The sequence below is a fragment of the Schistocerca nitens genome, chromosome 4 (genome assembly GCF_023898315.1).
Source record: "Schistocerca nitens isolate TAMUIC-IGC-003100 chromosome 4, iqSchNite1.1, whole genome shotgun sequence".
Classification (NCBI taxonomy): domain Eukaryota; kingdom Metazoa; phylum Arthropoda; class Insecta; order Orthoptera; family Acrididae; genus Schistocerca; species Schistocerca nitens.
In genome coordinates, this window is record NC_064617.1 from 539,604,208 (window position 1) to 539,618,481 (window position 14,274).

A 14,274-nucleotide genomic window follows, 5' to 3' on the forward strand; every position below is an offset into this window, starting at 1 on the left:
ATGTCGACACTCTGCAGAGTATGCTGGATCCCAGAAGAGGTATGTGGGCGAGCGTTACGCTGTTGGAAAACACACCCTGGAATGCTGTTCCTGAAAGGCAGCGTAACAGGTTGGATCACAGGATTGCCGTACAGATTTGCAGTCAATGTTCCTACCATGAGAGTGCCTCTGCTGTCATACGAAATTGCACCCCAGATTATAAGTCCGGGTGTAGGGCCAGTGTGTCTAGCACGCGGACAGAGTACTGCACGCCCTCAAATGCCCTTCTTCTAACCAACACACGGCCATCATTGTCACCGAGACATAACCAGCTTTTATCAGAAAACACAATAGACGTCCATCCTACCGTCCAATGAGTTCTCGCTTGACACATTTGAAGTCGCAAACGGTGGTGGTTTAGGATCAGTGATCAGTGGAATAGATGTTGCAGGGAGTCTGGCACGGAGCTGTCCTTAAGAAACCGACTTGTAACAGTTCATGTCATGTGGTGCCAACTGCTATTGAGATTCCTGCTGCAGATGCAGTGCGATGCGCGAGAGACACACGCAGAACACGAGATCTTCCCTCTCGGTAGTGGCACTTGGCCTTCCGGAGCCCCATCTCCTTGCCACCGTGCACTCTCTTGAATACCGATGCCAGCAATCCTGTGCAGTGGCTACATTCCTGCCAAGTCTTTCTACGATACCGCAGAAAGAACATCCAGCTTTTTACGGCCCTCTTACACAAATCTCGTTCAAACTCAGTGAAGTCAAGATAATAGCGTCATTTTGGCCTTAAAGCCATTCTTGACTAATACTCACCAAGTCCAATCTCAAAGGTAACTAACGTCCATGACCGTTACAGTGTTTGTTTAAAGAAAACCTGACACGCTTCCTCATAGTGGCGCCACTAGAGCCACTCTTATGTGTCTGGCCAGAATTGTGAACAGACACTACCTCTTAGACTTACACCAACTTTACTTTATGTCGCACAACTCCTCCTTGGTGTTCCGATTTTTTTTCCGACATTGTATTATCATCCCTCAAATCATGTACCTTTCCTCCTGACTAAAACTAATATAAGTGATAAACGTTTTTCCTTTTGTCATTGCGTCGGAAGTGTCAGTGAGAAAAAGTACCGTAAAGGTTTAACGTTATGTGTACAGTTTGATGGAAATCGCCAAGTACTCTCATTCTCCAGTAATGGATGAGTAAGGTCTGTGTAATTTACTCGTCGTGACTTACGCTGCCTCAAGACATGTATACAGCTTCCAACTGTAATGCTTGTCTTGGTGGGTTAAGCTCTAGTATTGATGAGTAGATTATTATAACATTTTAAACCTGTAAATTCAATGAATAATTATTTGAAATATTGGAAATCAAATTTTTGTTGCACCCAGAAGCCATTGGATAGGTAACCTGAAACTGGATCTGACTCACGTTAGTCGTTAATATAGCTCCAGTGCTGCCCTGTTGCAGAAAAATCCTTTCCTTTTTATGTTACGTAAAGTACCACTCAACATCACACAGATGTAACTAAAATGGCACAACTGTTCTTCTGTTGCAGTTGCTGCGTCTCCGTTGGCAGCTGGAGTGGAAGTAGTTGTAGCCTACCCTGTGACACTGGTAGCCCGGCAGCAGCTAACAGGCGAGCCGACATCACCAGGGGTGGCCAAGCTCTAATGCTGGCAGGAGCCGCCGCGCCGCCGGACATGCTACTTCCAGCAGGACAACGCACCCCTGCCGCCATCGCAGTCGCCCCAGCCGCCCACGGCTCCCTGACCACGCGGCCGGAACGCGTCATGTAAATCCGCACCAGCGCTCTGCCGTTGTAGCATGTAACGCGCCGAGTCGCTTGCAGGTAGCCACGTGTAGAGGTAGACTCATAGATCGCGCCGCGCGTCCCGCACCTCAGAGTAGACAACCGCGTCGCCGTAGGCAGTGCTGTGCGAAGCAAGTGCCGCCACTTTCCTGTCGCAAGTGCACAGTACACTACAAGAGAGTTTGCTTGCTAGGCACAGAGTCACTTTTAAAAGTAAGAAGCTACAGGCTCACTTAGAAACTGCTCAGCAGGCCATCTCTCCCGATGAACTAACAGATACCATCGATAACAAAGTATCGTCTGCTACGTACCAATAGAGTCATCATATTGAGAAGAAATTTATCTGCTTGTCGTTGGGAAATCAAAACAGGTGTTAGCAGCAGGTTCTTGACTTGCTTGCATATGTCTGGATCGCACTAGACAATCTACATACAAACTGCATTCATAAAATAATAGTTTCTGTTTATATTGGGCCGCAAGCATCTGATACGCGTCAAACTAGAAAGTATCTGAGGCAGTTGAAGGAGAGAGTATTTTACAAAAGTGCTCTTTGGTTTGTGTGGGACCACATCAACTTTCAAACTAGTGTCGTCAGCGAAGGACAAGTTCGTATTTTGAAGTAAAACATCTGCTCGTGAAGTTGTCGAGACGCTTCTCAGGAAAGGTGCTTGGTAGTTAGCAGTACCTGACAGTTAAAGGATCCGGCAGTTGAACACAAGAATCGTCGGCTGCTGCCCAGAGATTCCTTACCAACAGCTGAATCACCAGTCCAACGAGTGAGTAACTGTCGAGCCACAGATTGGACATCAACCAGACTTACCAGCTGAACATCAGTGAGCTTCTTGATCAGAAACTGACACCATCACAGCAAGAGAGAGACTGTCTCTGAACTTAGACAGATAACAAGTAAAACTGCGAACTGGACATTCAAACACTTGACCAGCTCCTGAGTTCTCAAGAAGTGAAAGAAACCCCTGACTCCCTGATCGTGTATATTATACACTTGTGACATCTGCTCTCCAGTTCAATCCCAGTGCGAGAAGGTATAAAGCCTCTTGACCCACAGTTTGGTATCGCGTAAGGTGAGAGCAGCAGCCAGTCGGCAGGATGAGCTTCTTCAACTCGCTGCAGCAGTACGTGACGAGCAGCGTGGCCAACCTGAGCCTGTCGCCCAAGCGCTTCACGCGCGGCGGCTCGGGCAGCTCCACCGAGGGCGAGCAGGCTGCAGCCACCGCACCGCCGCCCTCCCCACGCAGTTCCAGCGCCGGCAATGTCCAGCACGGCTTTCCCAAGGTAAGCACCACTTGTTCATCAGATTTCACACGTGTCAAGCGAAACACGCTGAGGTCCATTGAAACACAAAGTGAAGCAAAGAAACAGGAACTTTAAAATGCACTGCGTGTATAAACTTCTCCTCCTCTTACTATATTGAAAATGTTCGTTTAATAGCTGAAAATTTAAAGAAAGCCACCGGATATTATGTATTTGGGGGTGTAGAAGTTACGTGCAGGTGAAGAAGTGAAGTCTGAAAGCAGTGGCAGTGTGCATATAGCTAATCCCATGATGCTGTTTATATCTTTCGATGTACAGGGTGGCAAAGTGCAGTGTATTAGCTTCTGATAACAGTCACGTTGGTTAAGCTACACCTCCAGCTAAATAATGAGATTTTCACTTTGCAGCGGAGTGTGCGCTGATATGAAACTTCCTGGCAGATTAAAACTGTGTGCCCGACCGAGACTCCGGAACTTTGTCTTTCGCGGGCAAGTGCTCTACCATCTGAGCTACCGAAGCACGACTCACGCCCGGTCCTCACACCTTTACTTCTGCCAGTATCTCGTCTCCTACCTTCCAAACTTTACAGAAGCTCTCCTGCAGGAGAGCTTCTGTAAAGTAAAGCTGTGAGTAAAGCTGTAAAGTAAAGCTGTGAGGACCGGGCGTGAGTCGTGCTTCGGTAGCTCAGATGGTAGAGCACTTGCCCGCAAAAGGCAAAGGTCCCGAGTCTCGGTCGGCACAGTTTTAATCTGCCAGGAAGTTCCAGCTAAATAGTTTCTCCATGTTCTGTTACCTAACATTTTCCTACACAGTTTGTGTAATCTCACTAAATAGCTACACCCAGATTTAAAACAGGCACCTGACTAACTCAGTTCTCATGTTTGTGCACGGGAATGTTCTTCCGAAAATTTTCTAAGTTATTCGCACAGAGAGAGCAACTTTATCAATCCCTGACTACAGACTTCCGAAATACACAACGGCACATAGGAGAGCTCGAAACTCGTAACCTGCACCCCACCAGGGCTACCAACTGAATCCTCCACTTCCCAGCTCGTAACCACTCCACTAAACTATTCCCATTGTGAAATGTATTCGCAAATTTCGAGTGCCCCACCACATCATCTGTGTGGCTTAAGACAAACACACAAAAATTTGTAACCGACCGGGACTAAACGCAGGATTTCTCGCTTATCCGGAGCAGCCGCCTTAACCACTTCGGATATCCGTGCACGTCTCCTGGACCGGTTCAAATTTTCATACGTCCTGTAGCGCTCACCCACCGTCCCTGTGTTTCCCGCATAGAAAGGACAATATTCCTCTCATCAATTTGCCTCACTTTGGCATGAAATATAGTTAATGCAGGGTCTGTATTTGACAGTGTATGTAAAATTCGGCCGGCCGAAGTGGCCGCGCGGTTCTGGCGCTGCAGTCTGGAACCGCGAGACCGCTACGGTCGCAGGTTCGAATCCTGCCTCGGGCATGGATGTGTGTGATGTCTTTAGGTTAGTTAGGTTTAACTGGTTCTAAGTTCTAGGGGACTAATGACCTCAGCAGTTGAGTCCCATAGTGCTCAGAGCCATTTGAACCATTTTTTTGTAAAATTCGATGCAAATATCATTCACGAATGGTTAAGGTGACCGCTCACGGTAAGTGGGAAATGCCGATTAGAGTCCCAGTCCGCCACAAATTTTCATGTGTCTGTAGTAAACCATAAAGCACATTCAATATCGTATTCATAATTTGTAGACACATTTCATAATTTAATACGGCTCTAGATGGTCAGCAGTGTCTGTTCCCTCAGATATGCATACATCTCTGAAGGACATTTCGCATTGAACTATACGGACACCATCAAACACAGACACTGCACTAACTGTTAATGATTTTAACGTGCAGGCCTTTACGCCAGGCCAAGCAGCCTGCAGAGCAGAAAGAAGCTATTTCGATTGGACATTTCCTATTAACGTTTACAGTAGGGGCTGCTGGCTGCCAACAATTTCAGTAGCTTTTCATTATGGATTCTTCCGTAATAACACATAGGCGGTTTCTTGTTCTACTGATTTTTATTTGTATGAACTAGTTTTCGGCTTATTAGGCCATCTTCAGATATCTACTCACTATTGTTTACAAGGAGCTTGTGTTCTTGCGAACCAAACATTCTGGAGTAAGATAAAACGCACTTACATATGATCTTTAGTTGTGATATTGTCTTTGTAACTGTCAAACGGGTCTTTTGACTTTTTGTTCTGAAAAACTGTTCTTTAACATAATAAATCACATTTTATGGTTTGTCAGTACCATGACTGGCAACAACCAGAATTATTTAGAATACATATTATAACAAAATTACAGTTATTTTTTTGGTATTTGTTGTGAACAGTTGACTGGACACAAATTGTTGGTTGTACAACAGCGATGTTTTCTTTGGGGGTTACATTTTGTTATTAGAAAAATTGTGCATTAATAAATACCAACTATTACATTACTGGGTCTGTTGTTGTGGGTTTTCTGTAAATTTTGAAATTATGTGTATTTGTGGTGATATCTATGTTAATGTCGAAAAGCAGTAATACCCTCATGTTCACAAAATCCAATTGCACACAAACATGCAGCCTTCAATTCCATGGTGCATCGCGTCACATCCATACCAATGCCAAAACAAAATTTACAAACAGAAGTAGACACATTAAATATATTGCGTATAACAATGGCTATAGCCCTGAATTAGTTGACAAAATCCTGCGCAAGAAACAAAGAAGGAAAATCTTGCGCTGCATTTACCCACTCTGCAGTAACAACCACACCAAAAACCAACTGGCATCTAGGTAAGCTATCAGACAAACTAGCCAAAAAACTGAAATCCCAAAACTATAAAGCATCATTTTATGTAAAAGGCACTACAGCTAATCTCCTATTCAACAGCAAGAACAAAACAGATAAACTAAGCAACAGTGGGATCTACAAAATAGCCTGAAATGACTGCAATAAACTCTACATTGGTCAAACAGGCCGGACCATATCAACAAGGATGACTAAACATGAACGCAGCTGGAGATTAAATAAATCAGACTCCACCTTTGCTGAACATAAGCTCAAAAAAGGACACAAATATCTAATACACACGGAAGTGCTACATATAGCCAACACAGGCAGAAAACTCAGCGTACTAGAAGCACTTGAAATTAACAAGCACTTAGCCCTAAATCCCCAGCTGGTTATAAATAACCAATTGTAACTGAGTACATCACCAGTCTTAAACTGTACACAATACAGTAAACCTGCTACTACCCACAAAGTGTCCCAATAGTAAATAAATTCACACCCCAATGTAATGTAATATCCCTTATGTTCGCTTGGTTAAATGGCTCTGAGCACTATGCGACTTAACGTCGTAGGTCATCAGTCGCCTAGAACTTAGAACTAATTAAACATAACTAACCTAAAGACATCACACACATCCATGCCCGAGGCAGGATTCGAACCTGCGACCGTAGCGGTAGCTCGGCTCCAGACTGTAGCGCCTAGAACCGCACGGCCACTCCGGCCGGCTATCCCTTATGTGTTTACATTCCTAACTGTAACTCAACTGTAACAATGTACTATTTGGTATTTATCAATGCACAATTTTTCTAATAACAAAATGTAACCCCAAAGAAAACATCGCTGTTGGACAACCAACAATTTGTATCCAGTGCAAATGTTCACAACAAATACCAAAATAAATTGTAATTTTGTAATAATATGTATTATAAATAATTCTAATTGTTATCGTGCATGGTACTGACAAACCATAAAATGTGCTTTATTATGTTAAAGAACAGTTTTACAGAACAATAAGTCAAAAGACCTATTTGACAATTCCAAAGACAATACCACAACTAAAGATCGAATGTAAGTGCGTTGTATCTTAGACCAGAATGTTTGGTTCGCAAGAACACAAGCTCCTTGTAAACAATAGCGAGTAGTTACCTGAAGATGGCCTAATAAGCCGAAAACTAGTTCATACAAATAAAAGTCAGTAAAACAAAAAACTAGTATTATTCAAGTTTCAGTAGTTTCTTCTCAGACTGTATTAAGCCAAGCGGTGGAAACCACTCTTCTTTGAAAAGCACCTTGTCGGGTCAGACTACCTCACTGTAGCCCGATTAGAGGAACCCCGCCCTATTACTCCAAGCTGGAGAACAGCCGCAGTCCTGCGGAAACCGGAAGACCGGGGCTTACGTTCAGTTTAACGGCCAGCAATCGCTGACGAGCTAGACCAGGAAATATCGCTGTTTGTCACATACACTCCTGGAAATGGAAAAAAGAACACATTGACACCGGTGTGTCAGACCCACCATACTTGCTCCGGACACTGCGAGAGGGCTGTACAAGCAATGATCACACGCACGGCACAGCGGACACACCAGGAAACGCGGTGTTGGTCGTCGAATGGCGCTAGCTGCGCAGCATTTGTGCACCGCCGCCGTCAGTGTCAGCCAGTTTGCCGTGGCATACGGAGCTCCATCGCAGTCTTTAACACTGGTAGCATGCCGCGACAGCGTGGACGTGAACCGTATGTGCAGTTGACGGACTTTGAGCGAGGGCGTATAGTGGGCATGCGGGAGGCCGGGTGGACGTACCGCCGAATTGCTCAACACGTGGGGCGTGAGGTCTCCACAGTACATCGATGTTGTCGCCAGTGGTCGGCGGAAGGTGCACGTGCCCGTCGACCTGGGACCGGACCGCAGCGACGCACGGATGCACGCCAAGACCGTAGGATTCTACGCAGTGCCGTAGGGGACCGCACCGCCACTTCCCAGCAAATTAGGGACACTGTTGCTCCTGGGGTATCGGTGAGGACCATTCGCAACCGTCTCCATGAAGCTGGGCTACGGTCCCACACACCGTTAGGCCGTCTTCCGCTCACGCCCCAACATCGTGCAGCCCGCCTCCAGTGGTGTCGCGACAGGCGTGAATGGAGGGACGAATGGAGACGTGTCGTCTTCAGCGATGAGAGTCGCTTCTGCCTTGGTGCCAATGATGGTCGTATGCGTGTTTGGCGCCGTGCAGGTGAGCGCCACAATCAGGACTGCATACGACCGAGGCACACATGGCCAACACCCGGCATCATGGTGTGGGGAGCGATCTCCTACACTGGCCGTACACCACTAGTGATCGTCGAGGGGACACTGAATAGTGCACGGTACATCCAAAACCGTCATCGAACCCATCGTTCTACCATTCCTAGACCGGCAAGGGAACTTGCTGTTCCAACAGGACAATGCACGTCCGCATGTATCCCGTGCCACCCAACTTGCTCTAGAAGGTGTAAGTCAACTACCCTGGCCAGCAAGATCTCCGGATCTGTCCCCCATTGAGCATGTTTGGGACTGGATGAAGCGTCGTCTCACGCGGTCTGCACGTCCAGCACGAACGCTGGTCCAACTGAGGCGCCAGGTGGAAATGGCATGGCAAGCCGTTCCACAGGACTACATCCAGCATCTCTACGATCGTCTCCATGGGAGAATAGCAGCCTGCATTGCTGCGAAAGGTGGATATACACTGTACTAGTGCCGACATTGTGCATGCTCTGTTGCCTGTGTCTATGTGCCTGTGGTTCTGTCAGTGTGATCATGTGATGTATCTGACCCCAGGAATGTGTCAATAAAGTTTCCCCTTCCTGGGACAATGAATTCACGGTGTTCTTATTTCAATTTCCAGGAGTGTAGTTGGTTCAAATGGTTCAGATGGCTCTGACAAGGGAACCTCCCCATCGCACCCCCCTCAGATTTAGTTATAAGTTGGCACAGTGGATAGGCCTTGAAAAACTGAACACAGATCAATCGAGAAAACAGGAAGAAGTTTTGTGGAACTATGAAAAAATAAGCAAAATATACAAACTGAGTAGTCCATGCGCAACATAAGCAACATCAAGGAGGAGGTGAGCCGAGGAGCGCCGTGGTCCCGCGGTTAGCGTCAGCAGCTGCGGAAGGAGAGGTCCTTGGTTCAAGTCTCCCCTCGAGTGAAATATTTACGTTCTTTATTTTCGCAAAGTTATTATCTGTCCGTTCGTTCATTGACGTCTCTGTTCACTGTAATAAGTTTAGTGTCTGTATTTTGCGACCGCACCGCAAAACCGTGCAATTAGTAGACGAAAGGACGTGACTCTCCAATGGCAACCGAAAACATTTGATCGCAAGGTCATAGGTCAACCGATTCCTCCACAGGAAAACACGTCTGATATATTCGATACGACACTGGTGATGGCATGTGCGTCACAGGAGTTTGTTGTCGACCCACCTAACTTGTACACTTGGCGAATGGGTAAAAAGGTTCTTCTGCCTTGCCCGATTTAGGTTTTCTTTTGGATGTGATAATCACTCCCAAAAAAGTGATTGCATCGGACAGACGAACGGACAGATAATAATTGTCTGAAAACAAAAAATTAAACTTTTCTCTGGAGGGAAGACTTGAACCAAGGACCTCTCGTTCCGCAGCTGCTCACCCTAACCACGGGACCACGGCGCTCCTCAACTCACATAATCCTTGATGTTGCCTATTGTACACATGGACTACGCAGTTTGTATATTTTGCTTATTTTTTTCATACTTCTGCACAACTTCTTCCTGTTTTCTCGATTGATCTGTGTTCAGTTTTTCAAGGCCTATCCACTGTGCCAACTTATAACTAAATCTGAGGGGGGTGCGATGGGGAGGTTCCCTTGTGAGCACTATGGGACTTATTATCTGAGGTCATCAGCCCCCTAGAACTTAGAACTACTTAAACCTAACTAACCTAAGGACACCACACACATCCATGCCCGAGGCAGGGTTCGGACCTGCGACCGTAGCGGTCGCGCGGTTCCAGACTGAAGCGCCTAGAACCGCTCGGCCACCACGGCCGGCCTCACATAGTTTCAACCCAACAATACTTCAGTACGTATCCGCTCTGATAATTGCCTTTAAACACTGTTTATCGTCATTCTGGAATCTTTTCCAGGAAATTTACTTAATCTTAAATCAAATATAGTTTCGGACAAGTACTATTTCTTATCGTGCATGAGCTGTTATTAAACTCTTGAGCAACTAAACTACTCGCATGTTTCGTTCATAGCTCCTCCTTCCATTACTTTTCCTAATAAATTATAATACACTTTTCTTTTTAGAGCAGTTCTATTTCGTACCTTTCGCCTCAGTAGTGTGCGTGTGTGTTGGGGCTTACGGGCGCTCGACGTCGGGGTTATCAGCGCCCTGACACATCTTAAAAGAAACGAAAGTGGACAAATTTGGTAAAATGGAGGCATACACGCAAAGAAAGTAGGAAAAGATGAAAAATGTTGTATAAGAAAATAAAACGTAAGGAAAACGAGAAAGGAGCGTCAAGGATGCCACAGGAAGTTGTCACTGGATGGTCACTTACGTAAAACATGGGGAAGCCAGTCACCCTGTGAACAAATTAAGATCCTCTGCCTAAAACCTTGGTAAAAACATTGGACAAGTCAAAGAACTTAAAACTTTAACCAGATTCGTTTGATTATGTCCTAAAAGAGGTGGCAGATCCGCCGGCAAGTTAGCTGCGGCCCGCTGGACAGAAAATAAAACGCAGTGCAATAAAACGTGGCGCACAGTGACCTGGACGCCACAAGCACCATACATTGGAGGGTCCTCTCGCCGGAGCAGGAAGCCATCCTTCACAGGACTGTGGCCTATCCGAAGCCGAGTAAGGAGAACCTCGTCCCGTCTATAGGGCTGCAAGGAAGTACAACACACTTGCTTTGTGGGCTTGACTTAACGCCTTAAGTGTAATAAGAAGAATATTCTCTATATATCTTTTCACTCAGTATTCATTCTAGCTCCCATCGCGCCACGCTTCCATTGCTGCCCCTCGGCTCTTTTCCCTCAGACTCGAACTGAATATTTAAAACCGCACTTGCATTCATCTATAAAAACCTGTATCCCAAAGATTTGTCACGCTGTTTGACATGGTTCTTTTACTCATGGCAGCCATTTGCAACTGGCAGCATTGTACTGCAGGCACCATGCAGTTTATGCAAATTTGTTTAATAATCTTCTTTAGGTAGCGTTCCACAGGTAATAAGAAATACCTTTTTATGTATACCGCTACATAGCTGCTAAAATTCTTATTATTCTGGTGGATGTAAAGTTTTTCTGCTAAAAAACAAAATCTATTGATTAGGTATCTCCGCTGATTCTTATCTGTGCAAGCGATCCCTCTCAGAAATGATAAAATATTTTAGATCCTAAAATATCAGAAAACAACAGGAATCGATTAAGCAATAATACAGGAAAGTAGAGAAGACCTCCAGTTGGCAGTACATCGGTTAAAACAAATATTTACAAAATTGAATCTTTAAAAATTTTTGATTGCATTAGACCAGGACTTCAGAGTACGCATGCTTAGCGAACAGACGGTAACCACAGACCTGCGAGCAGTGAGCACTGTACTCGCTCCTTAGTCTCAGGAAGTGCAGTGGAGAGTCGTGTGGAGTGCTGTGTAAAGGAGGAAATCCATCCTGAGGAGAATTCTTGTAAAAAAATATATTGTCTTAATATTCCCTGTCGCCTTGTAGATAAATTAATTGAAGCAGTAGATTATCACACATTGGCTACTGAAAGTTTCATTTTGCCATTCACTTGTGCTACGAGTCCTGATTTTTTCCCAACATGACTGTCGCTCCGTTTGTCGACACATAAAACAGTAAATTCCTTAAGAAACTTACATTTTCTACACGTTTTCAGCGACGCTAAAAATGTTGCATTTTGAAACGATAAAGTTCTTATCACTGCAGATTAAAGTTTCGAAGACGTTGCTGAGTTACCGCTGCTACTATTACATGGTAACACTGTCAAAACTGACCCTCCGCTACTTCACAGTTCTCCCGTGTTGTCGCGAACACGTGGTGCGCTCGCATTTTCTTCACTCCCCACGACACCTCAACAGCTCTGCTAGCGAGCAAGAGCCTGAGCAGATGCTAGTGCTCAGGCTCAGAATGAGCAGATTGCTAGACCCAGCATTAGACGGAAGCTACAGCTTTTCAAGGCCAACACCCACTACCGTAGAAAACAGCAACTAACAACAAAGTAACTGCAGAGATATGGTAGTTTAAATATCCGATCTGCGACACGAGTTGTGGTTATGAGCAAAGGTGCACAAATTTCAATTCTGTTGAACGATTTGCTGGCCATCGGGGATCAGTTCGAAGCAGGACTCATCACGGAACACAATTATGCTCCAGTCAGTGAGATTCCAGACTGAAGACGTGTCTGAAGACGCTCAGGACAGTGGAGGGGTTCCAACCCGCCGTAAGGCCCCACAGCCAGGATTGAGATCAGGAGCTTTGGTTATCGTCCTCCGCATCCTTAGAGCACAGCAATACGTCGACGATATTCATCGCCCCTTTTGTTGCCTTCATGGCAAGCCGCCCTGGACTTACATTTCGGCACGATAATGCCCGATCCCACACGGCGAGTGTTTCTACTGATTGTCTTCGTACTTGACAAAGTCTACTTCGGCCAGCAAGCTCGCCAGCTGTCTCCCAACGACAACTTTTGGAACATGGTGGGCAGGGTCCTACAGCAATCTCACGGAGCCAAATGGACAGAATTTGGCCCTACGTCCCAATGGATGACATGCAATAAATCTGAATGCCAAGCCGAATAACTGCTTGCTTAAAGGCCAAAGGTGGACCATCGCGTTTTTGACTTGTTCAATTTGAGAAGCTCTTTCTCTTGAATAAATCATCCAATTTTTATGAAACTGTAATCGTTTGTTTGCTGTACACGTAAATCACATCAACTGGTGTCTGTCCCATTCGGATAATTCCATCGTGGTGTATTTAGAAGAATTAGTAGAACTTAATTTACAAAATTATGTGTTAAAACTTCACTCATTATTATAAATACATCGAATATAAATATTCAGAATTGAAATACTTGATTTTTATGGATACTGTTTTCTTTTGAATTTTTCTTTATTTAAACAAAGACTTCGATATCGATGGTATCATAGGATTCCTAACATAGCACTGGCTTGATTACAACTATGACGGACCTTAAGTCCAAATGGAATAAATTTTAAATCATTTATTACACGTTACATGATGAACATCTCCTAGTTTTGATAAATATCAGACTGGTACTTCGTTATGTAACAGCACATGTAAATCGCACTTGCCGAGAAACTCAGTGTGTACGCTCATGAAAAAATAAACTTTCACGTACACTAGCTTTCATATGACCGTCTGGGACACATCGCTCCAGAACTCAATTAAAAGTCGTTTCCAAACGCTATCCTCATTTTCGCCCAAGATATATAGAATGTTTCCGTTGCTTGTAAGATAAATGACGGAATTTGAAATACCTCCCAAATATTCCCAACTTGGACCTCCTTATCTCCATTACCAGCACACCTGGTATCTGGCTGAAAAGTGCCAGACTGTTCATAGCAGCAGCCCATACTACGTCTCGGAATAGAGAATTAAAAGAATTGAAAATAGAAGCATTTGAATTTATGGTGTAACACCTTCCATTTCTGTCACCGTATGATGGGGCAGAAGGTATCTTAGAACATACTTTCTGAGAAAGAAGTGTGTGTGTGTGTGTGTGTGCGAGAGAGAGAGTGCGAGAGAGAGAGTGCGAGAGAGAGAGAGAGAGAGAGAGAGAGAGAGAGAGAGAGAGAGAAGGAAAAGAGAGAGAGAAGGGAAAGAGGGAAGTCCAGACGCATTCAAATGGTGTTTTCATGCAAAAAACTTTGAAAATTATTAAGAAGTGAAAAGATTGAAATCTTCTGCATGAGTATAAACTGTCTTCGTGATCTATGCAATCATGTATTTTCTGTTTTTTTTTTTTTTAAGTAATAGTTGTTTCGGACAGACGTGTGTGTTATATGTTGATAAAGTAAGTCCACAGATGTGTAATGGGCAAATAATATTGCGTATTCGTACCACAAAGCTTGTTTTTGAAGTTCACGTAAGATGATGAAGTGGAATACAAACTATTCTTACAGGTAATAAGCAGAAGTAATTAACTTTTGGCCTCCACTACTGCCTCATGTATACAGCCTCTGGCTAAAGCGAGAACCATACCAGTGTAAGGTATATTTATTTTGTCAGTTTCTAGGCGATTGAATCATATCATTCACTGTAAATAATAGTTCTGTAATGGAACGGGTACTACAGAAGAATAATTTCAGCTATGAGAG